The sequence below is a fragment of the Octodon degus genome, unplaced genomic scaffold, assembly GCF_000260255.1.
Source record: "Octodon degus isolate 3935 unplaced genomic scaffold, OctDeg1.0 scaffold00032, whole genome shotgun sequence".
Classification (NCBI taxonomy): Eukaryota; Metazoa; Chordata; class Mammalia; order Rodentia; family Octodontidae; genus Octodon; species Octodon degus.
Genome location: NW_004524608.1, coordinates 14,804,188 through 14,817,801, shown reverse-complemented (window position 1 = coordinate 14,817,801; position 13,614 = coordinate 14,804,188). Strand labels below are relative to the sequence as shown.

General features: G+C 39.4%; 1 protein-coding gene across 1 annotated transcript in view; it reads right to left on the bottom strand.

The window, feature by feature from the left end:
* The window catches only part of Ccdc148 (coiled-coil domain containing 148), a 356,635-nt gene extending 343,285 nt beyond the window's left edge, over positions 1-13,350 (bottom strand). The window contains exon 1 of the mRNA XM_004629903.3: positions 13,057-13,350. The gene's annotated coding sequence lies outside the window, so the exon portion shown is untranslated. The remainder of the gene's footprint in view (positions 1-13,056) is intronic.
* Between the last annotated feature and the right edge of the window lie 264 nt (positions 13,351-13,614).

Here is a 13,614-nt window from a genome sequence, read left to right as displayed (position 1 = left end):
TACATTTTGTTTCTTTGAGGTTTTCTATTGTTATTGTTTGCTTGTTTGGTTTTTGTGGTATTGAAGGTTGGACTCAGATCCTTTCCTCTGAGCTACAAACCCAAGCCTTTTATATTACTTTTGTTGTGAGAAGGAATCTCATGTAAGTGCTCAAGCTGACCTTGAATTTGTGATTTTCCTGTCTTGGCCTCCTGTGTTCTTGGGATCAGAATCCTGAGCCATTATACTCAGGAGATCAATATCTGGTATCAATATGTGCCAAACCTTATATTTATTTAAGATGCTTCTCCTGATCACCATGACCACCTTCCTCTTCCTCCTCCATCTTCTTTCATTTTTCTTTTTTGTTTATAGTACTGGGAATTGAACTCAGGGCCTCCTACACCCTTGACAAATGCCCTTTTACTGACCAACAATCCTAGTCTTTATTTTGTGTTACATGGATTGCATGGCTCTCAAAAAGATTGAATTTAAAATCAATTTACCAGCCTTCCATTCCTTTTGTGTGTGTGTGTGGCCAGCTCAGCCCACCCTGGGGGCAGGGCTGGCGTGGCAAGTGGTGCCAGGGGTAGAACCTCAGTCTGTGCATTTGCCTAAGCAGGCACTTTAGACCACTGAACTATCTCACTGGCCCCTGCCCTCCATTCTAATGTGTGTTTTTTGTTTTTTTTTTCCTCCGAATGCCTTCAGGGCAGGTTTGGCTGGCTGAAGTGTTGTGGGGATCGAACTCCAGCAACCTGAGGCTGACAGCTTTGCGGAAGCAGCCACTTAAAGAGCTGAGCTAGGGCCAGGCTCCCTCTAATGGGTAATTTTTAAAGAGAGAAAAGATATTTAAAAGGAAAAAATTAAAGCTGTTGAAGGAAACTGAGTAGTTCAGAAATGAATTCAGTTCTCATATTCTTCAGTTTTATGAATACAGACTCAAACTAGCTTACCTGGTTTCTAATCTCAGCTGTGCCACTAAGTAGAGGAATTATTTTGGACAATTAATTTATCTGAATCATAATTTATTACAAAGTAGATATAGCATGAGTATAAAACTAAGTGAAATAAAACAAAGTGTTAGAGCTCTAACAAGTAGACAGCAAATGTTACGTAAGTTTTAGCTCTTATCATCCAAATTGCAATGACTACACATATAGTAGTGGGCTGCCCATTTCAGTTTTCTATGATGGCTGTTCAGTAACCTTCTAGAGAGAAAAGGAACATACTCGCTAACGAGCACTCCCCCTAGCTAGGCAGGCCCGTGATCTCATGGAAAGAACACTCACTGCAGAACGCGCAGTGCTATCATAATTCTGGAATGAGTACATGACACAGAGCTGCGTGGCTGAACAGACCAGAGCACAGCGATTGTTAACATCTCTTTTTCTGAGCCTTTGGAAAAATGGAATTTTCATTTCCGGAGCTGCCAATTCACCAAAATGAGCTACAAAAGTATAAATGAGCAATACATAACAGATAAAATTAAGAGTTCCTCAGAACTGTATTAGTAATAGTTCCTTTACTGCAAACCAAAAATATAAAAGTAAACAATAAATATTTAATTAAAAGGTCCAAGAGGAAGTATACAATGTGGTAGACTTATATGTTCTGAGGAGGCTATTTATTTCTTACATTATGCAATGTGATCTTTTTCTATCCCATATTTAACATCTGAAATAAAAGTAGGTTGAGATATTTAATTAAAAACACCAAGTTTTTTGCTGTATGATGTCACATAGCTCAAGAATTTTAATTCCTAATTTTGTTGCTTTTTGAAATTTAGAAATATTGAAAATATGAAAACAGCAAGTGCTGATTAACTTTTTTGGTATTGTTTAATACTATGTTTTTTTTTTCTATGAGAATGTGAAGGAAAGTAAAATGCTCATTGGTTTATTCAAATTTAGTATCTTCCATGTATCAAGTATGGGCAATATTATAATTTTGTAAATACAATAGAATTTTGTCTTCTTGCTAGTGAAAATTTTTTTGTGTGCTTTATTTTGGTTATCTATTTGTTATGCTTATTCTTTAGAACATCTGGTATAACTGCATTTCTTTATCAAAATAGATAAATTCTTCCCTTTACAAAACCTGTATACACAAATATAGAAGGGGAAAGTTTTCTTTACATCAATATAGAATGTTGCTATTAGGTTTAGCTGGCTTTTCCTTATGAAAAAGAAAAAAACCTGCTCTGTTTTAAAAACTTGCTTTGATAGAGAATGAAAGAGAGCCTTGCTATTAAAAACAAAGACTTGCTAAGATTAGTATAGAAAACAAATAATTGGCCTTCGTTCATTGGTGGCTAAATCTATTTTGTGGTTTGAAAGAGCTAAGAACATACTGCTTCCCCCAGATTCTTAGCAAAGAAATGCTTTCATCAATTAGCTGCTTTGATAAGAACAGCTTTTCCAGCGCTGTTTTACAAATGAAATAATATACGAATACGCTGTCCAAAGTACACTTCCTGGGCTTTCTCCTTTAAAGTCTCAGAGTATAATTATAGGATGCAGGTGAGAAGCATGGCAGAAAACGAAAGCAAATCATGTTTCAAGCAAAAAAATTTATCTGGAGAAAAATCCGCCACAAGCAGCTATCCCATTAAATGAAAGGAATATCACACATAAATCATGCTAGCCTTCATTACACCTCTGCCCAATATTTACATCCGAGGATAACAGAAGGGAGAGACACAGTAAGAAATAACAAATAGAGTGTTGTTTTAAAAGGCTCAGAACGACATGGAAAACACCACGCTGCCCTCCCGCTGCTAGGCCCTGGCTTCAGTTTTGCCCTCTCTCTCAGACGAGTACTTAATGAGGGACCCCAGGAATTCCTACCTGCCAGACACTCCCTTAGGAGCTGCGCCCTAAGTGGGTGCTCTCAACAGATAGGAAAGTAGAGCTCTGTCACAGTTCTTCTTGTAAACAGTGCTCCCTCACTCAGGTAAGGGTAAGATCCCAGAGGCAAGACAAGGATGACAAGACATAAACAGTAACCAAAAAATGAGGCAAATCTTGAACCAAGAAAGAGAGATGGAAGGTTTATACAAAGATAGACAATCAAGGTAATGAAAACAGACTGAAGGGCTGTAGGGAAGTGACAAATATGTTTGCTAAATTATTTCAAAACTTTAGAGGCTATGAAAGATTTCATTTTAAACACTAGTAGTGTTAGGCTCAGAAATTATTTTAGACTGACCATTTTATTCTACAGCAAAGACAGGGTCAGAAAAGTTAAATGCTTTGTCTAAGACCCCCAGAAGCAAGACAGACAAGGCTGGGAAGGCACCAGACCCCTAACTCAGCTTCCTGCTCTCCCACCAAATGTACTGAGCACAGTTTCTCACTTTTAGAACACAAAAGGGGTTGTTAGTAGGTTGAAACTTAATTTCAAGAACATAAAAAAATTACAGTATACTCATCAAAGACTCTAAAATACATCAAGCTATCATCTCAACGAATCGTGTAAAGTAGCAGTGTAGATGAAGTATCATTTATATCTGTAAGTGAAATTCCTAATATAACTGCATAATTGTATCTCCTACATTTAATCTCTAGAAATAGGCATACTTTATATTAATTCAGAAAATTTAGACCCATGCCTGCATACACACAAACACAAACATGCACAGCGCAAATACAACCAAGTAGAGAAATCAATGAGATTAAATGGATGGAGCCTTAGTTTGGGTACTATCTGGCTAGTCAGAACGCTAATATGTAATCCTTAAAGTTTTTCCTAGCTCTCAAATTTTATAAATTTAAAATGGTGATAATTGAAAAAAATGTGTTAAAATATTACTTTGAAGTATATTCAACCAATGAAATTATAACATACTATGCCACCTAAAAAAAGTCTATGAGAAAAGCTTCTAGTTAGTTCACAAAAGGGAGGAATTTTATAAGAAATTACCACAATACTGATGACTATGTTATGGTATTTCAAATTAGTTAATAAAAAATTTTACTTTAAGTGAGGAACAAAGAAAAATTGATATAAAGTAGAAATGGGAGACATCTTCTAAGGCAAACAGAAACACAGACACATACTCATGCTAAAAGTTCAGAGGTTTATAGAGTTTTTACATTTTTAGGTTAATAATTAATGCTCATGAGAAATAGGGAAGTACATGAAGTCTCATTCCATAGCTGAGTCAGAGGCAATGGAAAAAACAAGTTAATTTTCCAAGGCCCCGTAAGAAATCATTTCTGCTGAGCACAAAATGCATTAATTCTGTGCAGCCAGATTTTTGTCCAATTGTCTACTTTATAGCAATCTCTTTCCTTTCTGTTGTACTGCTGTCATTTAAGTCTCATTTTCACAGCGTTTGGGTGAGTCCAAAGGAAATATGGCCCTTCTCAATCCACCGGAGACAGGTAGGCTGCTTTCAGGCAGGGCCACAGCAGTGCCAAGTGCCTGAGAGGACCTCAGAGATTCAAAGGTGACATGTTGGTAGTGAATGAACTGAGTGCTCTTCGTGAGAAGGAAGACTGAAAGAATAGGACTGAAATGTACTTTCCCAGAGATTATTTCTAGTATTTGCAGCAAAAGAAGGGAAACTAAAAACAAAACCTGGGGCTCGGGAGATGGCTCAGTAGAATAAGCACTTCCCTGGCAAGGCAAGGGCCTGAGTTCAATTCCCAGCTCTACCAAAATAATAATAATAATAATAATAATAATAATAATAATAATAAATAAACAAAACCAATAAAAATATCAGGAAAAGAATGTATATTTTAATCCAAAGATATTATGCTAAAACTCCAAGCATACTTGATGACATAGTTCTATTATTAAATGTTTTTGAGCAAGTTTCCAAACCTACTTTTAAAAATTATCCAGGGGCTGGGGAGATGGCTCAATAGAATAAGCACTTCCCTGAAAAGCGCAAGGGCCTGAATTCAATCCCTGGTTCCACAAAAAAAAAAAAAAAAAAATTCTCCAGGAGTAATATTGTGATATTATATAAATTGTAAAACACAAATAAACATCTATACACTTAAAAGGGAGCTATAACACTGATAATATTAACAAATTGTAGTGACAGTTATATGAAGAAAGGTATGTAGTTATCTTGGAAATATAGACATAAACTGGGCATAGTGGTGCACACTTGTAATCCCAGCACTGGGGAGGCTGAGGCAAGACGATTATTGTGAGTTCAAGACCAGCTTGGGCTACAAAGTGAGCTCAAGGCCAGCCTTAACTGTGTAGTGAGACTCTGTCTCAAAAAGACAATGTAGACAGATAAATAGACAGATAGATAGAATATATATATATATATATAGTAGTGGGTAGGATTCTAAATCTAAGGTCAGGTTCTATCCCTGGCACCACATGGTGTGCCAGCCCTGCCCCCGGGCGTGCTGAGCAGGGGATGGAGTCTGGGAATGGTGGCACATGCCTGCAATCCCAGCACTAGGGAGGCAGAAATCAGGAGGATCACTATGAGTCAGAGCTGTGTACTGAGACTCTGCATACAAAATAAAAAAGAAAAGAAAATCCTAAATAAACAAATAAATAAATCTAAGATCAGTTATTTCTTATATTTGACTTTTTTTTTAATGTATTTGGTTGTTACAGAGTCTCACTACACAGCTTGGACTCATGGTGATCCTCCTGTTTTTCAGCCTGGGATTACAGGCATGTGCTACTACTTAGGCCTGGACTCTGTGGCCTGCTCGGCCAGCCCTGGGGGTGGGGCTGGCACAGTATGTAGTGCCAGGGATGGAACCAGGGTCCCTGCACTTGCCTAAACTTTCCTAAGCTTGCCTAAGCAGGTACTTTAGTCCACTGAGTTACCTTGAAGGCTCCTACACTTTAGTGTATGTAATAGTTAACATACCATGAACAGATATAGAAGTAGTACAAAATTGGTTCTATGTACCCCATTAAGATACTCAAATTTCAATTCCATCTACCAATCATACAATGGCTATAATTTAGTCTTTTTCTCTAGTAAATTTCTGACTCTCCTCATGTCAATCAATTTGCTTTGCAACTTGCTATGGTTATTGTTGTGCTGTTGTACTGAACCTAAGGCCTTCACATCGAGCTATATTTCAGCCCTTCTTTGTTTCTTACATTGAGAGAGAGCTTCACTACATTGCTGAATTGCCTAGGCTCCATATGAACTTATGATCCTCTTTCCTCAGTTTCCAAAGTGCGGGATTACAGGGGTGTACAGCCATGCCTGGCTACTATGTAATGTATATATGTATGCATGTATGTATGTATATATGTATGTATGTATATATGTATATAATGTATGCATGTATGTATGTATATATGTATGTACTGGGGGATTGAACTCAGAACCTTGCACTTGCCAGGGAGGAATTTACACCACTGAGCTATATCCCTGGCCCCATATGCAATTGAAAAATGTTTAATAAACAAGTTCTAAACTCACTGAAACATCACTTGAAGATCGTTAATCATGACAGAAAATTACTTTTAAATTTATTAAGTGTTCATAGATGAGGGCTATACAATGTTTTAAAAATTCTTTATTCATAATAGCTTTGCTGAGTTACAATTTATATTCTATAAAAATATATCATTCAATTAGTGTAAGTGTCCTTTTTCTGCCCTCAACTTCAAGGAGAACTATGAATTGAGGGAGAGGGAATTCTGAACAATGGGAAGAATAGACCTCCCACATTAAATAAAGCTCTTTCCTCCAATTTGGATTAGCAATATGTGGTACTTGACAGGCAATTCATTTTTTCATCTTGGCTTGTTAGAAATCTATCTGGCTACTAGCCTTCATAGTCCAATACAAACGTCATAATAAAATACATGTTTTCGTTTAATATAAAATAGTTATCCTATATATTAGTAAAGGCTTCTGGTTATAAAGAAATAAAAACCCACTAAAGGAGAACCAGGAAAAGAATGAGGTAGGCCATGAAAAGAAACAGAAATCTCATGGACCAATTGGAAGAAAAACTTTAAGCAAGAATTAATGGGGAGGACAGTATAGGTAAGGAGAAGTCCTTTCCCTCTGGCCAGGTGCAGTGCCGGGGGTGAGACTGAAGTTTACAAAAGACATGAGAAAAGACAGATTTCATTAAGTAAACGGATGCCCTCAAAGCAGTGTGATGCAAGGAACAAGCTGGAACGCGGGACTCACACACCATTTTAGCAAAAGGGCTAAAGTGTGGCGGCAAGGGGAAAGGAAGGAAGCCCTGCATCAGGGCTTCTTAGAAGAGGGTGACGGAAAAAGAGATTCAGAAATTATGGTAGCAAGGGCAGTTTAGTAAGGTTAGTGCTACGGTGTGTGTCTGGAGGTCCCCCAAAGCCACAAGCAATCGTGGGGTCGGGGGCAGGATTTTAGGAGCAGCTGGATCTGGAGGTCATGATGGGCTCACTGTCTAGTGCTGGGACTGGCCATGAGTGCCACACCTGCGGGGTAGGGGCAGGGTAGCCTGCACACAACGTAAGGGAGGAAAAGGGGCTGGCTCCATTCTCTTTCGCTCTTGTGGCTGTTGCTGTTTTCTGCCCCGAACTGTTGGCCCTCTGCCATGCCACTCTGCCTTGGAGCCAGCTTATTATGAACCGAAACCTTCACCAACTGTGCGCTGAATAAGCCTTTCCCTCTTTAACTTTGGTTGTTGGGTATTTTGTCCCAGCAATGAGAAAAGCAACTAAGACAGTTAGTTATGCTCCTAGGAGTCCTCTCTGGTGCTAAGAGTATGGAATATGTAGTTTTCTTCCTAATACTGGAAAGGGAGACACATTTGCCAGTGAAAATGTGTGACATAGCCTCCATTATCCAGCTGTGCATTCTACAGCTTCGGTCTCCTATTTATTTACTTATTTATCACATTTTTGAAACTTGCTAAACTGTCTAGGTGGGCTGAAAACTTGTGATTCTGCAGCTTTAGTCTCTTGGAGTGCTGGGATTATAGGCATGCACCACCACATTTAGCTGGCTATTGTAATTTTTATTTTTATTTTTTGTAAATATTGATGTTTATTTTTGTAATTTTTAAAGAGAAATATATGCCCTGTTTTTCCTAGGCAGAAAGGAGGACCAGTAAAAACCCTTCTAGCTATGCTTTCTCAACTGCTCTCAGCGAAAACTAATCCTTACACGAAAGAAGCAAATTGTAGTTTACCGTCTTCACTAGGAACCCAGAAAACAATAGCCCAAAGTAGTTCACTTGTGCTTTCAATTCCAAGTAAATGGAAGAATTTGATGGTCACCCTTACAGGTTATGGGCTAACAGCTAGGCAATGGATGGGCTGCCTGTGAATGAGGTCCCCACGGGGTCAGGCTGTGCTCAGGAAACACAATGGTGAAGAAGACCAGGCTGCCTTCAATAAGGGCTGTGGATATAGGCTCTAGGACACATATTCTTTACACATTCCAAATGTCTATTACAAGCACTAGATGCATGACAGCCTTCCGATTTGATGCCATTATTAAATTGTTCTGATTGTACATTCTAAATCAGAGCAAAACAGATGCTTTATGAGGAGCCTAACTCACAGAATTCCAAGGGCTTCACTGTGAACAGCCAAAGCTCACTCTGCTGGGCCTTCTTACACAGTTCCTCTCTCATAATCAGGCAGCAATCAGATCTGAGGCTTCCTTCTCTCACCAGAGGCAGCACGGCACGCCTCTACTATATTCTGCCATATTTTACCTCATTTTCCCACAATGAATGGCTAATCTCATCTTTTTCAAATTATCTCCCAACATTACTATTTCCAATGTTTTCATTGTTAGAAGTCAAACATTTCCAAGAACACCACCACCAAAAAGCAATGAAAACTGGCTTTTCTTAGTAGGGGAGGCATTGTAAGGCCCTGTGGGGACACAGTCTTGGCCTTGGCATGGATCTTATCCTCCAGGGGAGGAAGTCCACACATGAATAATTACATCAGGAGTAAGAGGATCAAGTACCTCAATAATATACTACAGCAGAAAGAAGTCAGGCTCTCAGAGAGGTCAGTGCCAAGAAACCTTCAGAAAATCTTCCAGGTAACAATTAGGCCCAGTCTTTCCGAGGAAGGGGTGCATATTCAAAGAGTGGGGCCAAGCTCCAGGCCCAGGCAACCTTCAAGCCTGAGTGAACTATTACTGGTCAGCCCTAACGACCCTCCTCAAGGCCCAGCTCAGCCCTTGCTCTCTTTCCCTCATTCGCCACCTGCCTCTTTCCCCATTCCTCTCCACCGCGTGCTCTTCACGGTTTTGGTCTTCTCTGCTCAAGTCTCCTGCATAGTAATTCAAGGAGAGAAAAGCCTCCCTGCTTTCTTCCTTCCAGTAGTGGTGAACTTCCCGCACACGCACATGCCTCAGGGAGCTCTTTGTATTATGGAAAGCTCTAAAAGGTTTGCCATTACTGCTTCATTCCCTCTATGCCTACTATGTTTTTTCCAAGGAATTTATCACTAATGATTATTCATTACTATGGAAATAACAAACACTGGAAAGTTACAAAGTTTTTGTATTTGAAAGGCACATGTTGACGTATATTTCTGCCTGATAAACAAAAAGAACCTTGGATTTTGGCTGTTTTTGTTCCTGAATGGGGTCACTCAACCTCTTCAGTCTTTTCAACCTTGTCCTAGGCACCAGATTCAGCTGGTCCTTCTCTGAACCACTCCTCTCAGCACTTAAACCCACAAAATGGTAATGGTAGCAGGTTTTAAAGTGTCATCCGCATTTCTGTGATGCCTTCCGCTGGATAACACTGGGTTTGTTTTTTCTTCACTGGCAAACTGGAATTGGGGCATTGCCACTTTTAAGCAAAGGGCATTTTTGCATATGATAACCAAATTGGCACAATGAGTTGGAATTTTAAGGATAAAGAGCACCATCTTTAGAATCGTTCAGTTGTTAGGCAAATGCATTAACCACTCCACTACAGAAATCACCCTCAGAATCACTGTAGTTGCATTCAAGTGCCACAGCATTGGAGGTGGAAGGTAGACGTCTCAAGAAATCCCCTCCTTACTGTTTCATTGAATGGAAACTGGCTCATGAAAGGCTATTTGGAAGGCTCAGGAAAAATCTTTGGAGGAAAAGGTATAAAATAATCTCAGAGAAATTATCATCAGCAGAGCAACTGGGTATGGCCCAAGTTTAAAAGCATAGGTGAGGTCTGAGGGTAGAATAGAAAAGCAGGCCAACACACAAGGGCAGGAGGCCAGAGCCACCTTCATTTCCTCAGTCAAGGTCGAAGAAAATTAAGATGTTTGAAAATTGAGACAGGATTTAGGAAAGCTGCATTGAGCAACCTCATGAAGGATCCCCTTGGTCAAGAATGAGGTGAGATTTGAAAAAACTGGAGGAAGCCTAAGTGGGGTAAGGGCTTTAGAAGAGGAGAAATGAGACCGATTAGGAGAAGTACTCTGGGTTATGCGCCTGCATACTTGGAATCACCTCCTCCTCAGGAAAAGACGGTAAGGAATCAGTGAAGACCCAGGCAACTAAGGAGAGTCACATGGAGAGAAAACATTCTCTCAGGCTTTCACAGAGAGCACATTGGCCAAGCAATGGCCGTGACTCATCCACATGGCTGACACTGACAAAGGTTCTATAATCTGAGATACAGGATCTCAGGATAAATCCTGAGGGGATTTGACTGACCTTATCAGACCCAAAAGCTACAACTCTTGTTGCATAGGTCCTGCTTTACCTTGGTCTTAACCATCCAGCAGTAAAGTATAAAAATGAAGTATAAGAAGTAAAGCCATAGTGTTATATTGAGCTGTAGGGGACTCAGGTCAACAATTTCTGACATTGCCAGTGAAGCGCAAGACCCAATACTATTATGGACTACTGGACTCTTTTAGAATATTTTGCTGAGTTTACACACCTATAATATTTAAATGATGGAACTTAACAAAAAAAGGGGATACAGATGAATGTCCATTTTGTATCTGTGTATTCAAAGTGGTTAGGATAGATATATAGTTACATTCTCTTAATGAATAGAGGGATTTGTTCTAATGGTGTTTATAAATAGGATATCAAGTCCGCATCTTGTACAACAATTAACCACTAGGAAGAATGTATGCAATGTGTTAATTATTGAAACTGTCCTACCAATTTGGTTTGAAACTGTCTCATTGCTATTTGTTTCTCAATGAAATTATGGGAAAAAAATGAAAACTAAAAGTAAAAAATAAAAATAAGAAAAAGAAAACTAAAAGAAAAAAAAAAGAAGTTAACTGTGAAAAAATAAATAAATAAAATCCATGAAATGGTTTTTCCCTTTTACATTTACTTAAATAAATGGCTAGCTTTGACCAAAGGGGGGCGGGGGAAAAAAAAAAGACCCAGGCAACTGAAGATAACACCAACTCTTAGTGTGGATGAGTGTTTTCTTAGCCTTACCTAGCCACACTTTGTTAATAGGGTTAGTTCAAAAGAGAGCTCTCAGCTTAGTATAACAAGAAAAAAATAATGTTGAGGGAAAACTTAGTTTAGGAAACACTATTTATGAGGGATTTTAGTAATACTTTAATCATTACAAACATGAAATACCCAATATCAAAATACTAACCACAAGTGTTCTGAAAAATTACAAAAAGAAAAGATTACTTCAAAACAAAATTAGCAGTTTTCTTCTTTCTATGGTAGCCAAAGGCAGAAAGAGGAAATACCCATTTTTTTTTCCTTTTAAGTAAATAAATCTTCATTGGTTAGATTTTATTGTTTTTCATTTTTTAAGCATCATGGGAGTTTTATTGTGCGGTAAAACTCTTAAGCTATCAATACAAATGCCAGGATACTACATAAAACATCCACAGGAACTTTTTTCAACTTTCATTAGATTTTACTGAAAAATCTAAAAACCTAAATCATCGGTACATTGATAGTACATTAAAATTTTTTACTTACAAAAAATTTACATTTTACCTTTTCTATTTACTTATACACACACCCAAAAAAAGCCAAAAGATGTCAAAAGCACCTTATTCCGTGATGGTAAGTCATGAGACAGCATGCCTTAACCTTTGCTGTTTCCTTCCTAATTCTAAAAATACTTAGGGAGTTCAAAAAGTTCACCTGTTTTGTTTGCTCAATAGCCCCATCCTACCAGTTGTCAAATCATTTAATTTGTTTTCTCAAACTACCATATTAATATGCATCTAAGGTTATCTCTTTGTAATCCTCAGTGACATCAATATAAAAGAAAGTAGTAAAGTATATTATCTAACCTAAAGTTCAGACCAGTAGTTAGACACACTTAGCTTGCACACATTAATCTGTTTCCCTCAATCAAACACTTACAAATTCCAACATCTTATTAGCTTTTTCACACAAGATGGTCCCTCTTGGGCCCGGGGAGTTAGCTCAGTAGAATAAGTGCTTGCCTGGCAAGCGCAAGGGCCTGAGTTCAATCCCCAATTCTGAAAAACAAACAAAAACAAAACAAACAAACAACAACAAGAAGAAAAAAAAAAACCCAAGTTTTTTTTTGTTTTTTTTTTTTTTTTTTTTTTTTTTTTTAACTAAAAAGGTTAGTAGAGAAATAGCAAACACTTCCCTTTTTCTCAAGTGAAATCATCAGAAGCTATGAAGACCAGCCTCTGGCACCTGTATCTGTTTCCTTCCTGTAACTTCTTAGGGAAAGAGCATGCACCTGTCAAGCTCATAGTGAAGATCGAAACACTGGAGTGTTTAGTAAATGTGTCAATGGAGGGTGCTTAGAGGTTTGTCTTGGGAAGCAAAACTGCGTGTTGATCGTTGGCATTGATCATACAATCCATAAATCAGTTTCCTTACAAAAACATCACCCATGGTTGGGCCTTATGGTGCAACCCTCTAAGTTCAGTACTCAGAAGGCTGAGGCAGGAGGATCACTACGACTTCGAGGCCAGCCTGGGCTCATGGAACCACACAGCGAAATTGTTTCAAAAAGAAAAAAACAAAACAAAACCCATCATACATAGAAAACCCTTACTGAGTCTTTTTTAAGAAGGCAAAATGGGTTGAAGACCCAAAAATTTGAAGCAAGATCAGAGAGGGGAGTGGTAATAAACATAGTAAAATTCAAATGTCCAGATAGGGGACAGCGATTTAAAGGATAGTGCAAAACTCACCTGGAGAAGCAGAAGGGGTGTTGATGGCAAAGAGTATAGAGCCTCAAGGGCTTCACAGAAGCTGTAAAACTGAAACACCCACCGTTGGGCTCTTACTGTCAAGGATAAATCTAGGGGTTCAACTGTTCGTGCCTTTGACGCCAGGGGCCAACCATGCACAGCTAGGTTGACAGTAAGGCCCACAAACCTGCCCCAGCATTCAGAGCCAGCTCTCGGGATGCCCTAGTACTCCTTACTCCCACAGCCTCCCGCGCTGAAGGCCCGAGACTCCTTCATCTTCACTCCCCACCTTCTCCAGGCCCTCTTGCTCTTCACAGCATCGGTCTCTATGGCGACCTGAAACCGCAGTTCCCATTGGTCCGTTCAATGTGAGGGCCGGGCCAATGGGGAGAGCCAGCCTTCTCCTGGCGACCAATGGGGCTGGCGGGAAACCTGTCCGAGACGGCGGCGTGCTGACGTTCCCGGGAGCCTGGGGCCGGCCGGGCAGGCGGGCTGGCGGCTGGGCGGGCGACGGCGGCGGCCTGCGGGCAGCAGAGGGGGCTCCGGGGCTGAGTCCGC